We start from the raw sequence: 15,734 nt of genomic DNA, 5'->3' as shown, positions 1-15,734 counted from the left end.
GATTTTATATATATATAAAATGGAGTATTATTCAGCCATCAGAAAGGATGAATACCTACCATTTACATCAACATGGATAGAACTGTAGGGTATTATGCTGAGTGAAATAAGTCAATCAGAGAAATACATTTATCATATGGTTTCACTCATATGTGGAATATAAGAAATAGTGAAAGAGACCATAAGGGAAGGGGGTGGAAACTGAGTGAAGAAAAATTAGAAAGGAAGACAAACCATGAGAGACTCCTAACTCTGGGAAACAAACAAAGGGTTGAAGAAGGGGAGGTGGGTGGGAAGATAGGGTAACTAGGTGACAGACATTAAGGAGGGCATGTGATGAGATGAGCACTAGGCGTTATACTATATGTTGGCAAATTAAATTTAAATATATTTTTAAATAAATAAATAAAACTCAGAATAAGTGAATAATGGACATTTGACTTCTACATCTCTTTAGTCTTGTATAAAAAATATTTTATTATATAAAATGTCTAATACATACAAACCTGGAGAATTCTCATGGTCAATCTTGTTTCACCTATGTCTCTTCTGATCTCTCCCAATCTAGATTATTTTAAACAAAATCCAGACATCATATCACATTTCAGTATGTATCTCTGCCTATAGATATTCATTTTAAGTAAATTTATATATAATACACATTTCTATATAATTCACACATACATAATTTATACATACTATATATTCAGATATAACTACTATACATTATATATGTACATATATATATTTATTTATTCTGTTTGGTGTTTTTGGTGGAATTCTTTTTTCCTTTACTCTCACTTTTCCAGAATTCAGAATTTTATACCAGGAAATTTTGAGTAATAAAAGTAAGAGAAAAGACTTTCCTATGAGAATCAAAAGATTCCAAAGTCTGATGCTCTTAACACTCTATGGGAGAGACTCATATATTTGTTAAGGTGTGTGGAAAAGTGTGTGTGAGCATGTCATACATTGTTTCTCCTGAATATTAATCTATTAATATCCTTTCCTTATCTTTGGCCTCTCTTCTACTCCTTTGCTACTCTTATAACATGTTTAAGATGTTAAGATGCTTCCAACCTCCCACACCACCAAAAAATACCTCATCTGATTCCATAGCTTCTCTAGCCACCCTACTCAACCAAACTTCATGAAAGAATAGATCATGATTGTCCTCATTTTCACGTCCTATTGTTTGGCCACACAAAGCCATGCAGCAAAAATGTTAACCTGAAATCACTCTCACTGATAAGTGTTAATCAAATGAAGGGATGTATCAGTAAACAAAACAGACCTGGTACCTACCCTCACAGCTCTGTGGCCTAGCTGCCCTTAAGTCTGGATCCCCTGGATAGAATTTTGGTAAATTAAACAAATCTCTAAGCACTCTCTTCCCACTGTTTTTCACGGACTCGTTCCATTCCCTAAACTCTACTCCTGAAAGATTTCAGATTGAAATGAGATGAAAAACAATGGCTCATGTTCACTCTTCCGCCTGAAATCTAATGACTGTGTGGCAGGTCAATGAGATAATCACTGAAGATGGCTATTTCCTTCTTGATATCTTTACAACTGATATGGAAGGATCCTTTGGGGCTCTGATGGTTCCTAAGATTACCAGAACTGTTCATGTCATATTTATTCATCTGCCAGGTACAGAGGCAGGTTCCCTAAAAGACCATTTAAACCTTCAGGGAGGGCTAATTTCTCAGCATATCTGAATCCTCAAGCTCTAAGAAGAATGAGCAAAAACATAAATGAAAGTAAACAATAACGAAATATTGGGCCACTCCAAAGAAAATATTTGTATTTTTGGACTTGAACTAAAATTAACTGGTAATGTCTAGTCATTGCTAATGAGAAAGTTTAAATAACAAAGGGAATGGATTAGTTAACGGAAAAAGATTGCTGAGGAATTAGATGATACTGCATTATATTAAAATCTGTTTTTCCTAGTCAACAAGAGATTACCTATTGCAAGTATGAGAAAGTGAATGAAAAGGTGAATCTTTGAATATTGATTTAAAAAAAAATACTCCTTAGTCAATAATGGCAAAGTAAAAGAAGTCTTCATAGCTAAATAACAACTAGAGAAATATCACTTGAAATATTACATGTAAACTCTGACCATGCGCATTTGTGTACATGCACACATATACACTCACCAATCTTAAAGGTCAAAAAATACTACTAGAGAGTATGACTTGTGTTTTGTTGCTTAACTAGGCTACTATCTTAGCTGTTATGTTTCAAAAGTTAATAGGTATAAAAGAATACAATTATTGACCTATGGTCTTCATACAAAAATGAAATTTTCTTTTTGAGTGAGAGAATTATATATACATACTTGAGGCAGAGAGACAGAGGAAACCAAAGGAAGTGAGAAGGAAGTTGAATCATTCATCTCAGAGAGGACAGGCCTGAGATAATTGTAAGCTCAGTGAGGACAGGAACCGTGTTTGTCTTGCTGACCGTAATGGCCTCAGCAGTTGATGAAGGGGCAAATGAATAAATTCCCACTTCCCATCTTACCCAATTCCCACTTGATCAGAGATGATAAGAGCCAGATATGGAACAATTAAGGTAGGAATGGAGAAGAAAGATTAGAATTGAGAAATATTGTCACCAACTAGCCTCAGTCGAGTAGTGTCATGTTGTCAAGTGAGTCTGAGGACATAGGAGTCAAGAGTAGCTGATCCTTTTAAAATAAAGGAAAGGGAAAGGCTGAGGTGGTGGCTGGAGGAGATGCTGGATCAAGAAAGTTTCCTTTTTTTTTTTTTTTTTCTTGTAGAAGTAGTAAACACAAGGGCAAAGAAAAAAGGGAATGATTTCTGAGGAGCCAGGGGTGTGTCGTACCCACACACATTTATACTGGCTTAGAAACCACATGACTTGATTGAAAGACCAGTGGAAGGAGACTCTAAAGGGCCCTGTGCGGGCTCTACCTTTGGTATTCATCCCAAATGAGTGAGCTTGGGCAGGCCTCTTGAGCTCTCAGAACCTCAGTTTTGTATATGTGCAGTAAGGAGATGAGAAAATATGTAAATGTTTTCTCAAAAATTGACCAGAGGAAAGGGATTTAAAGAAATACGGCATAGGAAGACACACAAGGCACCATTACAACACACTTGAGGGGAACTCCTTATGAGCTCTCACCACTGACTATGTCTCTGAGTAAGCTAGCAATTTCCAACATGGACAGAACTGCAGACCCAACCTGTCTTAGTAGGTCCATTATTCACTGCATCACTGGCCTTTTTGGCACTGACATCACTGAGCAGGCCTCCGTGGGAATTCTGTTGTCTAAGCCAGAAAGAAGAAGCTGAGTCCTGCTCTTGGTCCTTTTGTATCAAGATTTAGCAATCAGCAAGTTAATAAAGTCTCAAAGATTAGTATCAGTTTGAAAGGCAAAATTCACACAAAACAATTAATTAAGAGCATTAAAACAAATGCATTGCTGAGGATGGAATTGGATCCGGGAGACAAAATGGGTTAAAAAAATTTTTTTAAAGGAATGCTCTAATTGAAAACTGGCAGCGGCAGAAGACACAGTATAGTTAAAACAGTATCTTATCAGAAAATTAGCAAAATGTAATTTTTATTGGGTTTTACAGATGTTATTTTTAACCACATCAAAAATCCCACCTCATGGCTATTGGCACAAATTGTCATAATTACTATAATTTGAAGTCTGAGCGATGGAATGGCTGTTGAGATAGTTATCTCATCCCCAGACTAAGTCTGCATTAGTTGAGCAGCCAGAAGAAGGAGCTCATGTTTTTGTACTTGGTCTAGACTTCATTTGTGTCCTTTATCCAATCTTATTCTTAGGAATATTGAAGAATAATTTTTTTTTCTACCTGAAACACTGGAGAAAATCAGGAGGTTAATATTAAGAGTGCTGAGGTCACCTTTAATTAACATACCAATCACCTCACCTCCAATCTGCAAGTAAAGTGTTGTATTTTATTCTATTTTTACATTTCCTGGTGAACTCTATCATATTTAATGCATATACTAAATTCTAGGCATAATTATTCAACTACCTACATAAGCATGGCTAATAATGCCAAACTAAGAAAAAAGAGCTTTTAATATCCCTAATACCAATTTAACATATTTCCTTGCCACTCAGGGAATAAAAATATGACTATACATGTCCAAAATGCATGTCACTTATAAAATTAGAAAACAAGATCAAGAAATGTGTTAGAGGGAATTCAGTGGATAACTTGTATCCACTGATTCACAGCAAGATCAAGCAATAAAAACAATTATGACTGTGCTATAATTTAGATTTGGAGCTAGATTGGCAGAGGGCCTAACTAAGAGACTCGGTTGATATAGAGAAGAGTCTCAATAAGAAAACAAAGCTGATCAGACTTAAGAAACACTTTCAAGCCAGAAAGGAAAGGTTATCATGCAATTTTAAATGATCATCCAAAACTGCATCATTTCATTTTCATTTTAAATCATAGAACATTTTCAGGATGGTTTCTTTCATGGGCGCCTAGGTGGCTAAGTCAGTTAAGCATCCGCCTTCAGCTCAGGTCATGATATTAGGGTCCTGGGATCCCACCCCACATCAGGCTTCCTGCTTAGCAGAAAGTGCTTCTCTCTCTCCCTCTGACCCTCCTCCCAACTGGTGTTCAATCTCTCTGTCTCAAATAAATAAAATCTTTAAAAAAAAGATTATTTCAAACTCTCAGCTATAATTTAACTAAGGTATTATATGAAGAAAGGACCTGGATTAAATTCATTCACTCAACAGATATCATGTGCTGGTCCTGCTCTAGTACTCTACTGGAGAGTACTCTACTCTTCCAGTAGAGTAACACAGACAGGAATAATACATATAAAAAATAAGTATAATAAACATATAAAAATGAATATGTAATATTCATATACATGCAGTATATACGTCTTGAAGAAAAGTGAAGCAGGGTAAGGTAATAGAAAGTGATGGAAGGGTGGCATTTTAGATAGGAGAGCTCTCTCAAATAAGGTATCTGGGTGGAGACTTGATAGAAGTGGTGGAGAAAGTCAGGTGGATACATGGACAAAGGTATTCCAGACAGAAAAGATTCCGATACAGGAATGTACTAGGACAGAGTAGCAGGAGATAAGTTGGGAGAGGTTACAGACTGCATCACATAGGCCTTGTGGGCCATGATAGGGACTTTAGGCTTTGTTCTCAGTATGGCTGGAAGCCAATGGAGGGTTTTGAGCAGTGGAGTAATGCAATCTGACTAAAGCTATGAAAAAGTGGTTCTGCTACAGGGTAGAGAGTGAGAGTGAAAGCCACGAGAACAGTGAGGAGGCTCTTGTAGAACTTGCCAAGGGATAATGGCAGCTTAGACCAGCACAGCGGTAGTGAAGGGAGTAAGAAGTGGTCAGATTCAGAATATATGTTGGATATTGTGCCAATAAGGCTTGCTAAAGACTACATTTAAGGCATGAGAGAAAGAGAATCATCTGAAAGGACTCCTAGGTTTCTGGCTGAGAAGAGGAATGAATGTAACGCCATCCATTGGAATGGGGAAGACTTGAAAAAGTGTGGGTTCTGGATATTGAAATAGGGATCAAAAATTAAACTTCAGTAATGTTAAATATGAGTTGCCCATTCGATTGTTCAAATGGAGATGACAAGTAGATAATTGAATATATGATCCTAATCCAGGGGAAAGGCTAGACCAGAGTTAAAAATTTGGAAGCTATTAGCTTATAGATATTATTAAAAGCCATGAGACTGGATGCACTTAACAGAGAGAATATGGATGGAAAAGAAAATCCTAAAGAGTATGGATAGAAAAGAGAATCCAAAAAGAGATCAGAAAAGCAGGAGAATTCCTCAAAAGTAACTGACAAGGATTACTTGACCCTTATGGGGTCTTTTCATCACAAATCATAATAAAACATCCTGGCTTTAAAACAGGTAAGGGGCAAAAATCAGGGTTTCAGAGTAGACCACAATCCAAATGTAGTTATTAACAGAATATGCACTCTACTTTTAGTTTTATATGAAGTGAGATACTGAATAAATGAGTATGGGGAGTGCAATTTTGGGATACTTTTCCTTTACAGCAAATACTATTGAATAAGTCTGATGCAAGTGGTCCAAGGGCCTTATTTCAAGAAATGCTCTAACATGCATCTTGGAGGAGGGACAATTAAGGGGAAAAATTAGCAGGTTTGTACATAAGTCCTAAAAGTAATTGCTAAAAAACTAATAAGTTTTTTGGCTCAAACAATTATATACTAGAGGAGGTTGAAGGGATGCACTAGAGTGGTAGTAAATGAAGAATCTGTGTTTTCACTGAGAATCGTGCAGCAAAGAAAAGGCAAAATCACTTAAGAAATACTTAACTATCTCTAAAACATGTTCTAGTGTAAGAATTATGAGATACTTAAATAGAGACAATTGAGAGTTTAAAAGAATTTAAAGGAAATGGACGAAGATTTCATCCAAGCAAAAAGTTTATAGAATTACTTGAAATGAATTTGGTAACTTTATAATATTCTATTTTTCATTTGCCATATTGATTGCATTTATTTTTCTGTTAGATATGAAACTAAATTCTAAGGAATCATTTGAGATGGGAACCAATTATGGTCGCTCCTCTAGTCTAGAAAGCAGTTTCCTATAAACATTAAACGTTTAGCTTAAGCATTTAAAATGAAATTGAGTCTGGAGTTTTTGGATGTTCCTTTGGTTTTCTTATCTGTTTGCTTTTTAACTAGTGTTTTTTTCTATCAGGAGAAAAGAAAAGGAAAGGAGTAATTGAAAATTTGAATAACAGCAACAAAACTAGCCAAAAAGATGCCATAAGATGGAAAGGGATCCCTGGCTTACACATTGTGAGGAAAGGATGGTGATTGCTCTGAAAACCAGGACATTTGGCTCAAGAGCCAACAGTTGCTTAAACTAAAATGAAGAGAAGACAGGGAGAGACAAAGGGACCATTGGAAGTAGCAGAATGTAATGTAAATACCTAACATTAAACTTTTGATTGCGGAGGCATCCAAGTCAAATAACCTCCATCTTGAATAACAGATCTCTAGCTGTCTGACAAAGTTACTAGCAAAACAACCAGATAAGGAATGAACCTGCCCCCACCCGTGATGTACCCTCCTTCAGAAGGCCCTGGGTAACCTAGAAAACTGACCACCTGAGTGACCCCACTTCTCCCTTCCCAGGCCCTAGTCCCCAGTCTTATACTTTGAGCAAGCCAATAGAGTATACCTACTAATAGGTGAAACCCTAGACCACTACCCTGGGCCTGATAAAGTCAGAGCCCCAGGGCCTGGCTTCCTCTCTTTTTTCTACCCTAGACTTTACTTGTGGCCCTTGGGGTGCCTTCTACCTTCTGTGACTGTGAATAATAAATCTTATTCCTCGAAGTTCCCAGATGGTTTTTGCTGAAATGCATCCTGCAACCACAAGGGTCTGTAAGGAACATGTCTGTGGGGGCTTGCTACCAGTAAGACAGGTCTAGCAAGTGCCTTTGGCACATCACTATCAAAAAGGCTGAGACCAACACAACACACAGATGAAGGTCAATTAAAGCATTGAGGAGCAGACACCCTACTATTAGGAGTCACCTCAGAGGACCCCAAAGGATTCTGCAATAATTCGAGGCACCAAAGGCCCACCTCATCCCAGGAGCTTGTAGAGGGCACACAAACCCTAGGCAGCTTGGCCAGGTACCATGAGACTAACAGACACACATCTGAAGGGTTTTTGGCCTGTCATGATAAGTCTAAGCAATCACAAATTTTACTATGATTATTTTTTATATTTTTTTATTTAAGAAGGTAGGGAAAATGTATGATCTATTCTCAAATGGCTTCTGTCGCATAGTAAGAAGCTACGAAGCTACCTGTTATGCATGAGACATGGCATAAAGCATTAGAAGTACCCAGATGAGCAGGATGGAGTCCCAACTCGCAGTGAGTTTATAGTCAATGGAGGGAAAGGAGAGAGGAGGCTGATAAGGACAGATGAGTAAAACAGATGCTTACAATACAAAATGGAGTGTTGATACAAAAAAAAAAAAAAAAGAGAGAGAGAGAGAGAGAGCATAAACCCTGACTGTGGCTGGCAGAGAGATTAGGGAAAGCTTTCCAGAAAAGGCAATGTTGAGTTGAGCCTTGAATGATAAATAGGAGTGCTCAGGGTGAAAAACGATTTAAAGATTTGAACTTCAGCTATTTGGAAACAATCCATTTTTTTGAAACACCTCACTCCCCCCAATTTCACTAAAGAACAGATCTTATTCTATGTAAGTCAATTCAAGTGAACATCTGGCAGCTTTTATTGCCAAAGCAAAGTTCCGAATATTGACTCAACTTTGAAATTTAATCAGATATCTATACCAGGCAGGTAATCACACACTAGAAATTATACGTTTTTATTCAATGTAGGATAGAGTGAAATGCTTCAGCTTAGGGAAAAGGTACTATCAACACAAGTTATCCCAGGTTTACTATGAGTTTGGATTCTTTTTTTTTTTAAGGTTTTATTTATTTATTCATGGGAGACATAGAGAGAGAGGCAGAGACATAGGCAGAGAGAGAAGCAGACTTCCTACAGAAAGCCTGATGCAGGACTTGATCCCAGGACCCCAGGATCACTCCCTGAGCCAAAGGCAGACACTCAACCACTGAGGCACCCAGGTGCCCCTGACTTGGGATTCTAATTGGGTAATATTTAGGCAACAAAAGGTGTGCCTCATGTTTTCATTTTTTAATTCCTGACAAAACTAAGAGCAAAAGGCAGAGAAATAAAAACTTTTTCAAATCTCAGAGGCATTCTGTTTTTCATTCTGTATTCTAATCTCTTTGCCAGTTATCAGTTAAAGAAGATTGACTGGCTGCCCCATTTTTCCTTTTTAATCTGGTTTACATGAGCTCAGAAACAAATAAACTAACACAAAGGAATTTTCCAATAAAATATGACTAATGAATTAGAAAGTGCTATTTGGTGCCTTGTGAACATTTCAAAATATCGTAAACCCTTTTCCTCATTAAGATATTCCCAAAACAAAACCAAAAAAAAAAAAAAGGAAAGGAAGAAAAAGAATTTCACTGCAGAAGCATGAAATATGATAACTAATAAGAACAATTATAATCATTTTCCTTAGAATACAGCAACTATGAATGACACATGTAAATAGTTTCAATATATTCGTTTAATATTACTGATAATTAACGTGAGCACTAAATTAGAATTGCCTTTATCAGCACAAGTTGTAAAGCACTGCAACAGCCTAGAGATTACTAGAGGAGCTGATACGTGGTTGAGGAATAACCAGCCTGCTGATAATGAAGGAGTGTAGAGACTTTTAATTCCGTAAGTAAATAGAATGTTTTTAAGCATCGGACATCATCAAAATTTAGCTGAATTAATTAGTAAACACATCCTGCTTGTTTGCCTAAATCCTTTTATTCCCTGCAGGAGGTAAATACCTTCCCTCATTTGCATCTGGTGAAATACAGAATCTTCCTAATTTTGAAATTCAAGCAAGCCCCACAAATTGCACTGGAAGTGATTTCTGTAGTGATTTTTCTGTAGCGATTTGTTTTATAAAGTGGTTAATTAATCTGTTCAATACACTTCTTTACCTTTTTCCCAGACACCATCAGAAAAATAAACACAATACGTTAGCTTAGGAAAAGGTGCTAAAAATAGGTTATCCTACGGCTCTCTTCCAAAACTCTTTCTCTTACACTCAAATTATGAATTCAGAACAATTTAAATAAAGTAAAGCAGGACAGATACTGACTTTGTGATATATCTAAAAAGTGCAAATGTACAGATTTTAAACAACTTAAGCTGACAAAAATGCCAACATCTGGACAGTTCGAATATCTGGCTTGTAGCAGGTGCTCAATAAATGTTTGCTGAATGAAGGAGGTCTTGTGAAATTTATTTTAAGAGAAACCTGAATGAAGAGATAAAAGTTATGAATCTGACCACTTATTATTTCTTGGGGTAAAAGAATGTTTTATAATAGTGCAATTTAATATCACACAAATCAAAGTACTTATTTTCTTTCCTTTGATTCTGGCTTAATTCAAGTCATCATCACTTTACTCCTCTGACTAAAATGGTCATAATGGGCTTTCTCTCCCATTTCTTTCCCCTCTCCCTCCTGCCCCCATCCATTTTCTGTTCTATAAACTGAATGACATTTCTAAAATTTTCTATGTCCCCGTAATCCCTTGGGTAAAGCTCAAAGCTTTCAAGACATTTCATGATGTGCCCATAGCCAATCTCTCCAGCCTCCTTCATCTCCACAACTGAACCTCTTGGTGCTCCAGCCATATTCAACTCTGGGCAGTTTTTCTTCATGCCATGCTCTCACCCCAGGACGTTTGCAGGTATTGTTTCCTCTGCTGGAAAGCTTTACTTTCTCCCAACTCCTTGGCCTTCCACTTTTCATCTGGCTGGCTTACCCCTGGTTATCTTTAAGATTTTAGTTGAGACATTATGTACTCCATGAGTGTTCCCTGACAATTCCTCTATCTCTTTCAAGACTAGATTAGTGTTATGCCACCCTGTGCTTTCATTTAGCTAATGACTCAAAAGAGTGGCTTGTTTTTACCTCTTAATAAATTCTTAGAACCTTAACATCTAACATGATGCCTGGCACATAGCTGGCATTCAATAAATATTCTGTGAGCAAATTAGGAACACCTTCAAAATGAGTAATCTTCTTTGATGACGTTGGTGTAGTAATAACCTATATTGTAAATGATAATAGAGCAAAAAGGAAGTAGTACACCAAACATTGAGACCTGGTAAGTGAAAGCACTTTCGAAAATATAAAGCTCTAGTCATGCAAGATATTGTCATTATCATCATAATTATCAAATGCCCAAATTGCCATTTTGACTGTGTCACATTCCTACTCTCCTACTCCTACTCTCTAACCACCTCTCCACACACCCCCATCCTATTTCAACTTCAACAGAGTTTCTCAAAGCCTGGCATGTGAATTGGTAATCAATCTCATGGGCTTTTGCTCCAGGGGAACTTCTCCTCCCCCTGCCCATCCGCACCACCACGCCCAGATCTTGGACCATGTGTCCTCAGTAATGCTGACTCTGCCCCAGGACTCCAGACATAAAGCCCATGACTAACCAGTTCAATGAGCACCCTGTATTCTCCTGGCCAATGGCCACAGTGCGTGAACTTCCCCAAGCCTTGACTAAGTCAGTCCAATAAGAGTGACCTCAGAACTTCTGCAAGGAATACAGAAGGAAAAATGGCCATGTTCATCTGCTGTGTCAACCAGGCAGTAAACAACCCTAGGAGTTGCCAGCAGTCATCTTGCAACTGTGAGTACAACCTCCTAGGATGAAGCCAACACCCCTACAGCAAACAGAGACGTGAAAATATCAAGTCCTTGAGGGTATTCTTGAGCTGCTGATTTATGCCTCACCTGACAGACAGCTACCCAGCATTACCAACTATCAGGAAAGATGCGTCTTGATACTGAATGTGACACCTCTGAGTTTCTCCAACGAAATGGATCTTGAAAAGTTTTTTTCTTTCTTATAATAATGCTTCGTAAAAGAATTAAAACTAAATCCCTATTCAGCTAATGTTTACAAAGCAATGAGATCAACTTTATAAAAACAGTGTTGAGATCTTTATAAGTGAAGGGTTTTATTAACTCAAAGTATTCTTGTAAGTAGAATTACCACCATTGATTTACTAGTCACCTTACTTCTAGTTCAGCTGCAGGTCTCCAATGTCATTAAAATATTAAGTTAATGGAAATGGTTTCTTTTCTATAAAATCAGTATCCAAGGAGAAAAAATAAAGTCCGTGTGATCTAGGAAAAGTAACATTAAGGATATTACTGTTAAAATTCCAGCCTGACTTTTCTATCTAAATCTTTCACAAATGTTGGCACTACAGTTTTGGTCAGATCCAGGTTAACACAAACTTGTCAGAATTGCTTTCTTCAGAAGTAAGCAGTTAGATCAGGAAATAAACCACAAAAATTCCTTAATTGCTAGTCATCTAAGTAAGGTCTTATACTTTGGCTGAAACAGTAAACCAAAGGAAAGAAATACCTAGCAATCTTTTGGGGGGTATTTTTTTCCAAAGAAGCTAAGAAAAACACCCTAACTAGCAAAGGGGTCAAAAGAATAGAGAGGAGATAGCTCTTCAGACTTTCCTTTCTAGGTAGAATTAGCCACTTAAGCTTTGTCCACATTAGCACTAAGCTAGCAAGGCTGGAAAGTGACTTAACTCCTATCACTTTGCCAATGTGTTTATTTAATATTAATCCCACGTGTTTTAAGAATTGGTCTGAACCAAATTATATTGGAATAGCCTCCAAAAAGACTTAACTATGCCTCAGGAGCATCTTAAACTATTTATTATAGTAATTTATTTAGTATTTGTTTAAAATTTATAACGAATCCATTACAGAATTTTTATTATGGAATGCAGATGTATCATTATAGATGGTTGACTGTGGGCCACCTCTCATGTATGCTCTTGGTTTGGACACAGCTGTTTAATACCCAGTGCTAGATAAGATCAATCTTTTAGAGAATTTCAGATAAGTAGTTTGTATTTAAATGAGTTCACGGTTCAGACACAATCATCAACAGGATCAATCGATTAACAAATGGAGACTAAAAATGACAATAATAAAGTTTGCATTTATTACTTCCTATGAGCCAGGTACCATGCTATGAAGGTAAAAAAAAATAAATACTTTCTATTTCCTATAACCACTACACAAGGTAAGTTTTATTAAACTGATTTTACAGAAGAAGAAATTGAGGATTGGAGAGGTTAAGGGACTTTCCAAAGTGTTTAGGCTTGAATTAGAATATCCTTACGCAGCAGGAATTATACAGCTATACAGCTATCCCTTCTGGTGGAGCCAACACACAGAATTTAGCTTGTGTTGCCTTTTCTGTTTAGCGGGGCTCATTTCTTTGTTTTCCCTTTATAATGTGGATAATAATGTGCACTCAGATGCATGAAAAAATTAGCATAGTAATTCAATATTAGTATAGAATTTGAAATTAGCATAGAATTTCAAGCACAACTCTCGAGGAATTATTGATGAATCTGGAACTTTCTTAAGATAAAAGCTTCTAGGATAAAACCTGCTCATTGAATATGTGACAGAAATGAGGCACAGAGGGGAATGTGACACCCCTTTGCTAGCCACAAAAGCTCCCCAGCTGCAAAGGTGTTTAAGTGGCTCAGGAAGGTCATAGGAATCCTCCGGTCCATACAGCTGCACCTTGGAGATGGAGTGTACCAACCGATCATGCGTATTCTAGGACAGCAGTTGGTGACTGAGTATCAGATATGATTTCTCTCTATGATGTTTAATTCTCAGGTGTGTGCATAATCATCCTGCTTATGATACAGTCCGAGTTTCTGTAGCAGTAGAGACACCATAGATACACTATCCAACTGTCCTCTACTGAAGCTCTGCTGCTGAGGGATAACAGTGCTAGGAGGTACATAAAGCCCAAGTTTTAAGTCATCATCTGCTCCACCCCATTGCCTCCAACAGGGGCAGGGGTGGACTGGGAAACTTTTGAAGGGTGAAGAAGTCAGCACCTTTCAGCCACTTTTCTTTTTGCCCAGGGGACAGAGATTTTGCCCTTCTGTGTAACCATGCTACTTGGGCTTGGCAAGTAAACAATAGACAAGCACCAACCAGCTCGAGGGGCAGCCCCTTCTGCTGCTGAGAAAAGTCTCTTCCTTTAAATTTCCTCACCTCTGTTTCAACGCCAGGTAAGATTTTCACTTCAAACACTTGAAGTATGATTCCTAAGAAAGACAACTTCTGGGGCAGCCCCGGTGGCTCAGCAGTTTAGTGCCGCCTTCAGCCCAGGGCCTGATGACCCTGGGGTCCCGGGATGAGTCCCATGTCGGGCTCCCTGAATGGAGCCTGCTTCTCCCTCTGCATGTGTCTCTGCCTCTCTCTCTGTGTCTCTCATGAATAAATAAATAAAATCTTAAAAAAAAAAAAAAAAGACAACTTCCCATCTGAGTAAGAATATCTCTAACTCCCAATGAGATATCATTTTTCAATGCTCTTCTTATCAGGGCACTTGGTGTTGGGGATCTAGCATTCATCAATAAAACAAAATAAGTCTTATGATTGAAAACCATTGTGTAGGTAAATATTATGCAATCTGTTTAAAAAAAGAGGTTTATTATGAGTTTATTTTCTACAGCTTTGCAGTCAAGTTAACAGTAAAGTTGAAAACTTCTGACCCTCCACTGCCATGTTAATTTAAACTATGGGGAGTTGATAGCATGCTGGAAGTATGGGATCTCAACGATTCCATAGCCCATCAGCTTGGATGCCATGTCCCATAGAGACTAGGGGTGCTTCGCTGCCTGATTCTGAGGGAGAGGACCCTGAGGCCTTGGCAGGGCCCGGCACCCACCAGCCAGAGCTGCTCTGCTTTTGTGTCACTTAAGTATTGCTTTCCTGCATTGGATTTATTGGTTTAAAAGGGCTTTTGGTGCTGCCTAAGAAAGACCTAGAATAAAAATTGTATTTCCACTGCTGATCGATGTGATACTCTAATTTTATATGGGCAACTGAAGCCCTGCAAGATGAGTTGACTTGCCCCAGAAGCTCCCCATTAATAAGTGACAGAGATTTCCTGAGTTTATCTATTACTTCCCACCTGACGCTGTGACCAATCATTCTGTTCACAAGTCACCTTTCTGCATATCACAGTCTTTATTTAAAAATTTCTTTTTTGGTTCTACTGAGACATAATTAACATACAGTACTGTGTAAGTTTAATGTGGGCGGCACAATGCTTGACTTACATAGACTATGAAATGATCACCACAATGAATTGGGTTAACATCCATCACCTCATAATGTGTATCTCAGTCTTAAGCTGCTTTGGCTTCCTAGACCTCACAGATTTATGGCCCTATATTTTTATATGAAGCATCAATGCACTAATGGATCCCAAGGGCAAACCCCTCCCCCATGTTCAGAGTATTAAAATTATCAAAGGCAAATGCTTCCAGATGTAGCAGTTAATTCTAATACATCCTGTGGCTGAGGAATGCACATGTAGTCAGTCAAAGTCACTGGCGAGAAGGAAAAGTGTGCCTCCGATGTGCCCTGGCTTTTTGCACGACAGGTGGATCACAGTGATAAAATTTACAACGAAGCCATTTGACAAATGGCTGCTGGAGGTCTCATATCTCAGAATTTGTTTTGAAAGGACAAACCCCTTAAGAGCCCAGTCCTTGACAGACTAGACCCTTTGGACCTTTATCTCTATCACACCAATCCAAATGAACCTGTTGCTGGTCCCAGAACCCACACACCACCAGCCTTTGTTAATGCTGTTCCTTGTGATATCATCTGAATCTTCAGGGCTCAGGTTCCTCACATCCCACCTCTCCTGAAAGCTTCCTTGGCCTCCCAGACTGGGAGCGGTGTCTTTCTGTTCTAACACCACATGTACCACTCAGGCATTTTTTTTTTTACCACATTCTTATGATAATAATAAACAAACAAACAAACAAATAAATAAATAAAACCCAATTACAACAATTAACATGCATTTTGCACCTACTGTGTCCCAGAGACAATAACTCTTCCAAGTAGGTATTATCCCCATTCTGTACATGAGAAAATGAAGCTCAATGAGAACAGAAAACTTAGTGAAGGTCAAACAGACAATAAAGGACATGATGGGTATTT

The 15,734-nt window shown here is 38.0% G+C and overlaps 1 long non-coding RNA gene across 8 annotated transcripts in view; it reads right to left on the bottom strand.

Moving 5' to 3' along the window:
• LOC106558228 overlaps nt 1-15,734 on the bottom strand; it is a 106,183-nt gene that overhangs the window by 15,213 nt on the left and 75,236 nt on the right. For 4 of the 8 annotated variants that reach the window (XR_005383770.1, XR_005383779.1, XR_005383778.1 and 1 more), the window contains one exon: nt 507-564. The exons of 3 other annotated variants lie outside the window; for them this stretch is intronic. This is a non-coding gene — a long non-coding RNA (uncharacterized LOC106558228). Of the gene's footprint in view, nt 1-502; nt 565-15,734 lie in introns of all 8 variants that reach the window. One more of the 8 variants, XR_005383772.1, reaches the window with a different exon arrangement.

This window comes from Canis lupus, chromosome 34 (genome assembly GCF_011100685.1).
Source record: "Canis lupus familiaris isolate Mischka breed German Shepherd chromosome 34, alternate assembly UU_Cfam_GSD_1.0, whole genome shotgun sequence".
NCBI classification, from domain to species: Eukaryota; Metazoa; Chordata; class Mammalia; order Carnivora; family Canidae; genus Canis; species Canis lupus.
Note: the sequence above shows the minus strand (reverse complement) of the source record. Positions and strands in the feature narration are given on the sequence as shown.